This window comes from Crinia signifera, chromosome 7, assembly GCF_055691185.1.
Source record: "Crinia signifera chromosome 7, ASM5569118v1, whole genome shotgun sequence".
Classification (NCBI taxonomy): domain Eukaryota; kingdom Metazoa; phylum Chordata; class Amphibia; order Anura; family Myobatrachidae; genus Crinia; species Crinia signifera.
Window position 1 is genome coordinate 88,398,722 of NC_139223.1, and position 12,147 is coordinate 88,410,868.

The window sequence follows — 12,147 nt, forward strand, 5'->3', positions numbered from 1 at the left end:
CTGATCCTTTTTTTTTCTTTTCTATTTCTAGAGTGGAAGCCAATTGTACACTGTTTGTCCACTAAGGTAGAATTCTACTTTCATATACTGTATACTGGCAGCTGCTCAATCAGTTTAGTGATATACCTCAGGTGCATTAAAGGGAGGTGTATATTTGAGTAAGAAAAAAAGACATTCTTTCCCCCCAGCACACGGAATGATATATGTAAATAAACAAGATGATCGGGTTGCAGGAGGAGGCAGCCCTGCTAACCTGGCGTCTATCACACCCACATCAGGGCTCTGCGCCTCCCGAACTGACCACCCGCCGCCACTTCCCTCTGCTGCATGAAGCGCTATTACAGCGCAATGCCCGGCACCACACAGCAGAAAAAGGAGAAGGATCGTTTGGCTCTGGCTCCCAAGATGGGGCTGGACGCCCCCTCCCGCGGTGTGGCACCATATTTGCCGGAATCCAGCTCCAGGGGACCCACATCTCCGCTGCAACCTTCATAGGCTTCAGAGAACATTAGTCCTAACAGTGAGTGCCCTCAGCTGCAACAACCACTGCCCTCCCTCACATCCCCTGTCACATATGGGGACATGGTAACTGCCATTAGGGCCGCTATAGGACCTCTCCTGAAAGAACAAACTTCAGATATTAATATGCAGATTGCACACCTGCAACAGAGGGTCTTGGCTACTGAACACACAGTGAGGGCCACGTTTGCAGAGGTTGCTGACCTCAAAAGTTCACTGCACTTTGCCAATAAAGAAATTGATTATTTACATAATAAGTTACAAGACCTTGAAAATCGCTCCAAAAGGAGTAATTTATGTATAATTGGGCTACCAGAAAGTGTCAAGGGCCAGGAATTGTTTGACTTCATCAGATTGACCCTTCCAGAGCTTCTACAAGTGGCAGACAAATGCAATGATTTAGTGATAGGGAGAGCCCATCGTTTGGGCCTATTGAGACCACAGAAGGGCGCCAGACCCTGGGCTGTGATTTTCAAAACACTTAACTTTTTACATAAAGAATTGCTCTGGTCGGCCTCCAGAAAAATCCGGGATATATCTTGGCAGGGTCACAAAATTTGTTCCAGGACTACGCGCAGAACTCTCTAAGGCTCGGAAAGATTTTGCCCCAGTCTGCTGTAAAATGACACGTGGCGGCATAAAATTTGCTATGCTCTACCCAGGAAGACTCCACATATATGATGGCAATACATTTAAAGACTTTATGACCCACTCAGATGCAGAGGCCTACCTCAAAGATTGGGATGTCGCACAGCCCACGGGGGCTACCTGGGCGAGTTCCCCCTGAGGTGTTGGCGACTCTTTTCCATACCACATTGAAAATACAATAAGCATCATGTGACTCGGCACCATATTTGAAAGCTACTTTGCATTACTTATACCTTTGCTAGCAACTATCTAAGACTGATTGCATTTACCTGATTTGTCCATGGTTACACTACTATAATAACATTGCTAAGGATTTCATAATGTATGTGATATATTCAATTTCCTAGCTTTCTACTGGAAGAACCCTACTCTAACTCCAACTCTACTGTATAAGTCGGTTAACCCTCCCCCTTACGTACCCCCCCCCCCCCCCGGTCATATCTCGCACCTGCGGCAGGCTGCGCAGTTCATTATGTTGATACTGTGTTATATCTGGGCTCCGGGGTTTAGGAGCTCGACTTTTTCTAATGGACATAGAACCATGATTCCTGACCGTTTGTTAGGAAGTTAGTTATGCTTAGATTTATCCTTTCCCTCTCTTCCCTCCTCCTCCCTCTATTGGGGCAGCACCCCTAAATACATCTACTCATGCTTCTTGCCAAAAATATCCAAAACAGACATCTATGTTTCTAATCGGCTGACATGGCCACATTAACAATAGGAAGGTGGGATTAACTCTCCACAAAAATTTAATGAATACTGATGTACTTAATTAAACTTAAACTTGATATTGTATGTTTACAGGAAACCCACCTTACACCTGCTGAAACAGCCAAACTTAACATCCTTCACTGGCGAGTGGTGTCGTCCGCCTCTTTCACCTTGAAGGCTCGGGGGGTCATGATCCTGAGCGGAGGACAAGCTCCACTAACATCTGAAACACTCCACTCAGACCGGAAGGTAGATACGTACAAACAAAAAGGATGATTCCCGCACCAGTCTTATATATTTCTGAGATTGTCCTATCTCCTCCAATATAAGAAATCTTTGGGGAAATTCCCCTGTATATTTTATTTCATAAGGTAGATACACCTTATGCCGCATTACCATTGCACACTCACAATACATAATCCTAAACATTTACACCCCAAACGCCTACTCTAAAAAAATATTCCGTACTCACCCCACACCTACATATGCCCATCATCCTCTGTGGGGACTTTAACTTAATTTATAACCCCTCACTTGATAAGTAAATAGATTTTTAAAGACCACGTGTTAACAAAATGAAGAGATCTTGGGTACATATATTTGAAAATAAATTGGTAAGTATCCAAGCTGTATGAATACTAGGGAGGGGGGGGGGGGGGGTCTTTATTGCTATATCAAGGTGCAGAGTATGGCAAACACCGCCCCCCCTCCCCAGTGGTTTAAAGAAATAACTAACTCTTAGCCCTCGAACATCATTGTGCTATGTACTGTAGCGGGTACAGTATGTGCCCTCTCCTGACACACTTTTGACTGTTGATTCTCTGGTACAAAGGTTGATGGCAGTGTTTCAAGTTGTCTACCAAGTCAGACATACGTGTGGATTGTTCCAGTTGTACCTACCTGGTAGTATAGAAGCAGATTTCCTCAACTGTACTTCAAAATATTCCATTATATTTTTTATTTTTCAAACACCCATGGAATTATTGGGTCTGATTCAGACCCTATCGCGGGAAGTTTATAAATTGATTGCTTTGATTTTGGGTATGCATTAGCCCTGAAACTGCAATCACATTGATCGCAGATTCAGGGGTGGCAATGAGCAAAATTGTAACTGAATTGTCTGAATCAGGACCTATAACTGTAATTGAGGCTATCATACCCAGGTGATGTAGCCTTGTGATGCTGGATATAGAATTTCCTGCATTTCCAGATACCTTTACAACATACAATTGAACTACCTTTCTGTACATCTAGTGAAGGGATGGTCAAACCAGTCCTCGATCTACCAACAGTTCATGTTTTCCAGACCACCTCTGGATTTGTAGAATGTGTCAGTTGGGAATTAATGAATTAATTGATTCACTGAAAAATGTGTTATTAAAGACTACGCCTGTGTTCTGGAATATGTGAACTGTTTGGCCATCCCTGATCTAGAGCCTTGCAATCATACTGGGGACAGTTGGCTCCCCCCCCACCCCCAACTCATCATCCAGTCCAACTCATCATCCAGAATTGGAGAAATTTTGTTGTCTGGTGCAGTTCATGTTATTCTATTGCTCAAGATTTCCCAGAGACTAGTAAATCAGTGCAGTATTGCCACTCACTCAGTGCAGTATAGGCACACAGGCATCCATTCACCTCCTCCGCTGCTGCTGTCTGCAGAGTATAGCAGATAGCAGTGGAGGCTGTGTGTGCCCCCCATCCAACCTGCGGCGTACCATTTACACCGCCCTCGACCCAGGTCCTAGCCGTGTTCTTCTAAGGTCAGGACCTGGGTAGAAGTCCCATGTAAAGGGACATGGCATTACCCATTTACACCACCGCTGACCCAGTTGTGACCCGCCGATGACCCAGGTTTTTGCGGCGGTGTAAAAGGGGTATAAGTAACTGAAAAACTAAAACAGAGCAGCTAGAGCGGTAAGTGGCAACATGAATGGAGCTAAGGTCCTAGTGGTTACAGATTTTTAGCTGAATATAAGAGAAAGAATTGGTGGCGTGGGAAGGGGGCAGGCCATTTCTGTATTAGCCAGGGTCTTCTGCGTCATGAAGAGGAGGGGGCCCACCTGGAGTCTGCACACATGCCCCTCCTCTTTTAAAATCCCCCTGTTTGACCCTGTTACATTCAATATGACACAAGCAAAAGTTTCCCATCCTTATCTCACATGGTATTAGCATGTCCGGGTCTACCATATTGCTGTGGCTACATATATCTTCCCTTCAGCAGTTCTTAGCAACAAACTAGAACTAACATTTGGCAAATGGTAATTGGCTTCAGTTATGATTATTATTTATTTACATACATTTTTGTTTTTTTTACCTTTTAAATATTTTATTAATTTAGTGCAGCCACGCTCATCTATCCTGTTGGCCCGCCATACTGCCTTCATTGTCGGGCCATGAGAAATGTCCCAATATAAGGCGTACTATGGAAAAAGCATGTAATTGCTTCGCAACTGACTGGCTAGAAAACACTGTGGGCCAGATGTACTAAGCTTAAAAAGTGATAAAATGGAGATAAACCACCAGCCAATTAGTTCCTACCTGCCATGTCACAGGTTGTGTTTGAAAAATGACAGGTGGCAGCTGATTGGTTGGTGGTTTATCACTCTCCATTTTATCACTTTTCATGGCTTAGTACATCATGCCTGGTATAAGAAAAATTTTTATGTAGATAAAATCGCAATTACATAGAGGGCCTGATTCTGGTTCACTTGCAAAATCAAATTCTCCCTCTAATGGACAAAACCATGTGCACTGCAGGTGGAGCTGTTGTTACATGAAGAGAGAGTTATAGTGGGTACACATTGGGCCAAATGTAATAGGGTGAGAGTTTCAGAAAGTGAGAGATTTTCCCCCATTTTTTTAAAGCAGCAATCATTTACATGTCAAAATCGATCTGGTTTTGCAGTGTAAATGATTGCCGCTTTAAAAAAAAAAAAAGAAGGAAAAACTCTCCCAAAATCTCTATCACATTTGGCCCCTGGTGCGTTTTTGCTTGCGATTCGATCCCGATTCGATTGGGATCGAATCAGGATCTAATCAAATGGTATGCAATATGCATTCGATCTCACTATATAGTACAGATCTGTGCTATATAGTCTTGTCTGACAAGACTATTTTTCTATTCGATTTACACTACACGGGAGCGCGCATTGGGATAAAATCTGCGTTGAATGTAGCCCGTTTCATTTTGCTTCTAAAAGCAAAATCGAATAGAAAAATAGTGCATATCTCACTGTGTGTACTCTCTGTTAAGGTGGCCATACATCAGAAAGATATTGTACCCAACCATACAATCTCAATTGATTGTAAGATGGATTGTATGCAGATTGTGTGCACATCTTATGTACACAATCATACAATCTATCTGCAGATGGATTGTATGACTGATTGTATGCAGATTGTGTGCACATCTTGTGTACACAATCATGCAGCAGATGGATTGTATGACTGATTGTATGATGGATTGTGTGTAGATTGTGTGTCCAAAAACCACCAAGGACTGCCGGGGATTTCAAGGGAAATTGTACACAATCATGAGCGCAATCGATCTTAAGATCGATCTTTCTGATGTATGGCCAGCTTTAGATTTGGGTGGGGTTTGTACTTCAAACTGATATCTATATTGCAGTGTAAAAATAAAGCAGCCAGTATTTACTCTGCACAGAAACAAAATAACACAAACATCTAACCGTCTCTATACATGTTACATCTGTCCCACCTGCAGTGCACATGATTATTAGAGAGAGATAATTTGCTTTTGCAAGTGAACCAGAATCAGGCCCAGAGTGTATAGCCATGCTATCAAAAGCGGATTGTGCTACTAATTAGCATCCCGATGTGCTGTTTGCACATACAGTCTCTAAATGCAACTGTATGTGCATAACACATACTGTTACACTAACTGGCTTGAAAATACTTTGGGTCAGATTCTCTAAGCTTCAAAAGTGATAAAATAGAGAGTGATAAACAGCCAGCCAATCAGCTCCTGTCTGACATTTTTCAAACACAGTCTGTGACATGGCAGGTAGGAGCTGATTGGCTGTTTATCACTCTCCATTTTATCACTTTTGAAGCTTAGAGAATCTGGCCCTTAGTGAGAACATTTTTTATGCAGATTAAATTACAATTACATTGAGTATTTAGCCATGCTATTATATATATATATATATATATATATATATATATATATATATATATATATATATATATATATATATATATTAGGGCGGAGTGAAAAAACTGAAATTGAGAAATTCAAAATCGGCTAGTGTGGAAAAGTTGTGACTTGACTTGAATAAGAAACGTGCAAAAGCATTTTGATCTGAGTCAACATCTTCTGTTCTGGCAAGAGGCCTGAAGTTTCACTTTTTTGGTGAAAATTACGAAAACTATGAAGATGCTCCGATCTAGTTAAAGTTATGTCATGCTGTCTTAGAGTGGTTTATTAATATACTTTAGCATAGTAAAAGAGAGTACGAGCTTGTCCTAGTGCAAAGTGACAGACTTTGGTGGGAGAAAAAAATCCCTAATAATTGACCCATTTTCATGGTCACAATTGTGAATATTGTGTGTTTTCTCCTGAACGTGTTTATAATAGAAGCACAAATACTCTAAATGGAATTTCGGTGACACTGTGTGAAATATAACACTGCATAATAGCCCTTAATCAGACCTGATCCCAGTACAAATTTGTTCTCAAAATGGGCAAAACAAATGCTGCATTGCAGGTGGGGCAGATGTAACGTGCTGAGAGAGGTAAATTTGGGTGGGGTGTGTTGAAACTGAAATCTAAATTACAGTGTAAAAATAATGCAGCAGGTATTTACCTTGCACAGAAACAAAATAACTCACACAAATCTAAAGGTGGCCATACATCTACAGATCGATTGTCAGATGGTTGGAACAAACAGCTGGTAATATCTGAATGACAGTTTTTCAGCATTTCAAAGCAAATGGTCAACTGTCATTTGCTCTCATCTTTTACCAGGATTTTGTTCCAACCAGACAGATCGGACAATAAATCTGTAGATGTATGGCCACCTTAAATCTCTCTGCACATGTTACATCTGCCCCACCTGCAGTCCAGCATTTTTTTTCCCATTTTGAGAACAAATTTGTACTGCGATCAGGTCTGATTAAGGGCCATTATGCAGTGTTATATTTCACACAGTGTCACTGAAATACATGCAATTGGATTTATGCTGCTCTCTTTGCAGTGCATATACAAAGATAGACAATCCTGTGTATATAAATAAGAAATAACTGTTGCAGTCTGTTATTGAAAAACAGTAACTGTTACAATAAGTATTACAAGTAACAGTGTAAACTGTCTAATGTATCATTTTACATATCACTTCTGTTTATTGACAGAAAAACAGTGTTGCATCCCCTATACTGGGAACATGATTGGGCTGCATTACAGCCCAATTTAACTGTTAAATACTGTACGTTGAAGTGTACTATGATGTAATAAATTGTAAGCTTGCAGCAGGGCCCTCTAACCCCCAAGTCTGTCTGTCATTACCCAGTTTGTTTTATCACTGTCTACTATTGTAAAGCGCAACGGAATCTGCTGAGCTATATAAGAAACTGTAAATAAATAAATAAATAAATAAACAAATACATCTAATGTTTAGAGGAAAAAAAAAAAAAAAGAACATTGATTCAAAAAATAACAGGTTAATCATTCTATGAGTGGTGTCCAGCAGTACATATATGCCAATCACTGTGTTCATTTCTATGCAGCCGGGCCGTCTTAACAGCAGTGTGGGCACCTGGGCAAAGCAATGCACTGGGGCCCTTACCCATTCTCCCCTCCTAGGGGTGGGGGGTGGTATCAGCAGCAGCTTTGATGTCCCACGGGTGGCAGGGGGTGCTCTATCTTCCATTCAACATGTAGGACCTGGAGCAGTAACTTCTGCTAATTACTCCTTTACTGCACAGGTGGTGGGAGGGAGAACACTAACGTGTGGAAGGGGGCACTGAGCTGAATGAAGGGTCCCTTGTAAATGACTTCCAGGGAGGTAGGGGGTGTTTTATACACAGGGGACGGTTGGATAATGGAGTGGGCTTAATATTTGTCATTTTCCGGTGGAAGGGCAGCTTGTTTGACTGCAGATATCGCCATTATCTGGAAATAGATTTCTTAGCCTAGTATAAAAACCTAGAGTCCCAACTTTCAGGAGGTGCTGGGAACTTGGGTATCAGAGATCAGGAGCCAGAGCAATCCATTGACAAAAATATAAAACTGTACACCAGACGTTTGGAGCTGGAGCAGGGACCGGCTGCTTGAAGGCTGATATCTCTGGTTCTGGGCATGATAGAGACAAGCCGCTAGTGTCAGAGAGAACCTGAGAAATATGACTGGAAATTGTAATTATCAGGTCGGATGTGGACTGCTGCTTTGAAGTTGGATATCTGCAGTTCCCCAGGGCCGATTTTCTAAATTCTGGTATCCCTGGAAAAAGGGGATCCTCAGCTATCAACATAGAGCCCTTATACGCCTGGGGCCCCTGGGCAAGTGCCCATTAAGCCCATACAAAAAGACGGCTAGGCAGGATTGATCAGCAATACTTATTACAGCATAATGCAATTTAACTGTTAATATATTGGCTTATCTTTGGCATAATTATATGCTGTAATGCAGCTGCAGGTGGGGCAGATGTAACATGTGCAGAGGGAGTTAATGTGGCCATACATCTACAGATTTATTGTCCGATCTGTCTGTTTGGAACAAAATACTGGTAATGGATGAGAGCACTTTGCTTTGAAATGCTGGAAAACTGCCAAAAACTGTCATTCAGATATTACCAGGTATTTGTTCCAACCAGCCAGATCTGACAATCGATCTGTAGATGTATGGCCACCTTTAGATTTGTGTTGAGTAATTTTGTTTCTGTGCAGGGTAAATACCTGCTGCATTATTTTTACACTGCAATTTAGATTTCAGTTTCAACACACCCCACCCAAATTTAACTCTCTCAGCACGTTCCATCTGCCCCACCTGCAATGCAGCATTTGTTTTGCCCATTTTGAGAACAAATTTGTACTGCGATCAGGTCTGATTAAGGGCTATTATGCAGTGTTATATTTCACACAGTGTCAATGAAATTCCATTTAGAGTATTTGTGCTTCTTCTATTATAAACACGTTCAGGAGAAAACACACAATATTCACAATTGTGACCATGAAAATGGGTCAATTATTAGGGATTTTTTCTCCCGCCAGTCAGTCACTTTGCACTAGGACAAGCTCGTACTGTTTTTTTACTATGCTAAAGTATATTAATGAACCACTCTAAGACATCCTGACATAATTATAACTAGATTGGAGCATCTTCATAGGTTTCGTCATTTTCACCTAAAAAGTGAAACTTTAGGCCTCTTGCCAGAACAGAAGATGTTGACTCAGATCAAAATGCTTTTGCACGTTTCTTATTCAGGTCAAGTCACAACTTTCCCACACTAGCCGTTTTTGAATTTCTCAATTTCAGTTTTTTCACTCCGCCCTAATATATATATATAATCATTTTAATGAGCAAAAACTGATTGTGCTTCTAATTAGCCCCCTTTATGGAGCTAAACTCGGCATACATTTCCCCACCGAGTCCCTGTGGCTGAATGAGTGTCTGTGTAGCTTGATTATTGTACAATAAGGTGGCGGGTCGAGAATGATTGACTACATAGTATATTGTATTTACAGAATGGTAAAGTAGTTATTGGACTATATTTCTGTACTGCATTTCATTGGAGATCTCATGTGGTTGGTGATTTTCAAAAGAGATATATGGTGGATAAACATAAGCATTACATTCCATGGCAACGCCATACACCACACTAGCCAGGTTGTGCAACAATTCGCCATACTGCAACATGCCACACCACACAAGGGGGAAGAATCTGGAGTTTCTAGCACAGGTAACATATGCCCTGTCGTGTTTCCGGTAGCACCGGCTGGAGTAAAACGGAGGCTAGGTGCTTTGATATATGGTTTTTGCATAGACGACAGAAGGGAGGACGGCAATTGGATAAAAGAAAAACCAGTTTTAATAAAGATACGATGGTACAGAAGATGAGGAATGGCACAAGGATAATACTGTAGATCAGTGGTTCCCAACCTTTTTTCTCTCCCGTACCCCCTAATTATGCATTTCATTTATAAGTACCCCTCCTCTCAATTTGAAATTTCCACAGTACTTATGAGTGGAAGTGAGCAGTATGCGTGTCCTAATCTTAAGGAGTAGCCGTGGACTAGTATATGGTCAGGAATCAGGTCCGAATTTGTCTGGCCGCTGGCTGTGTATTGTCTCCAGAGTTCCCGCTAACGCCTGTAGGATTAATGCTTCTTCCACCCATGTCAGTGCGGGGCTGATGTTCACAGGTAGCTCTCAGTGAATTGCTGGTTGGGCAAAAGCACAAGGAGACGCTGATGACACTGCAGATGGAACTGGAAATGACACAACGTGGCTTGTTTCCATGTCAATGGTAGACTTCTTTTACCATTGGGAGACTTTTTCTTCTTTCGCCATTTACCAATATTATTTCCAAGTACCCCCAACTGGTCTGCAGAGTACCCCCAGGGTTACTAGTATGCCAGGTTGGGAAGCACTGCTGTAGATAATGAGTAAACAAAGTCAATGATATGTAATACTTATTGTAGAGCTTGCAGGTGATTAGGATGAAGAGATGACTTGACTTGAAGGTTTGAATAAATAACTGAAAACTTGAAGAATTTTAGGTACTTATGTAATATCTGGGCTCCCGTTTTTCTTATGAGACCGCGTCCCCTCGCGGGGCTCGCTGTGCTCGCCACGCTTTGGGCACGGTGGCTCGCTGCGCTCGCCACACTATATAAAATCAACTCCATGCGTAGTTGGATAGTAGGGGTATAAAAAAATGGGGTGCATTTAACATGGGAGCCCAGATAATACATAAGTACCGAATTTTATGATTGGATTGCCAAATTGGATGATTGAATGAAAGATTGAATGATTGAATGAAAGATTGAATGAAAGATTGAATGATTGAATGAAAGATTGGATGATTGGATGATTGGACGATTGGATGATTGGATGGTTGAATGATTGGAAGAATCCGGGAAGGGTGTGTTGACAACCCTGATAGCTGTAATCAGAGTAATAACCGTCAGGCTGGAGAAAGTGACCCATTTGGGGGGCTAACCTTGTCCGGTCCATTAAGGCAGCAGCAGGGGTCTGCGATGTGATGGTTTGAAGACAGCGGGTGTAGCAGGATACCGGATAGAGTCTCTGGAACTAGAAGCAGAGGCGTAGCGAGCCCGGAGCAGGCGGAGCACACGCTCCGGGCGCAGGAAGCTAGCCTGGTGCCGGAGCTGTGCCAGCACCGCCAGCTCGCTCGCCTGCCTCCGCCGTTGCCCTGCCCGCTCCCCCACGAGACGTGCTGCTGATGCTATGTAAAAGTCACAACACGTCTCCCGCACGCTGGACCGCTAGCCAATGGCCGCTTGCGGTCCAGAAGCCAATCAACTGGTGGCTGCTGGCCCGCGAGCGCCTATTGGCTAGCGGTCCAGCGGGAGCTATGAATTTTACATAGCAGCACTGCAGTTTCTCCCGGACACAGCGGGGAGCCAGGAGGAGGGGAGGGGTGGACGCGACGCAGCACAGCAGGGGGAGGGGTGAGGTAAGGTGCACCCTCCCACTCTGCTGCATCCACCCTGCATCACCCGCGCACCCACCCACCCTGCTGCACAAACCCACCCACCCTGCTGCAACCACCCACCCACCCAGCTGCACAAACCCACCCACCCTGCTGCAAGCACCCACCCACCCTGCTGCACAAACCCACCCATCCTGCTGCAACCACCCACCCAGCTGCACAAACCCATCCTGCTGCACAAACCCACCCACCCTGCTGCAAGCAGCCACCCACCCACCCTGCTGCACAAACCCAACCACCCACCCACCCTGCTGCACAAACCCAAATGCTGCACAAACCCATGCTGCACAAACCCACCCACCCTGCTGCAAGCACACACCCACCCACCCTGCTGCACCCACCCACCAACCGTCCCACCCTGCTGCACCCACCCCCCCTTCGGCACAAACCCGCCCACCCTGCTGCACCCACCCACCCTGTTGCACCCACCCACCCTGCTGCAAGCACACACCCACCCACCCTGCTGCACCCACCAACCATCCCACCCTGCTGCACCCACTCACCCTGCGGCACCAACCAACCCTCCCAGCCTGCTGCACAAACCCACCGACCCTACCACCCTGCTGCACCCATC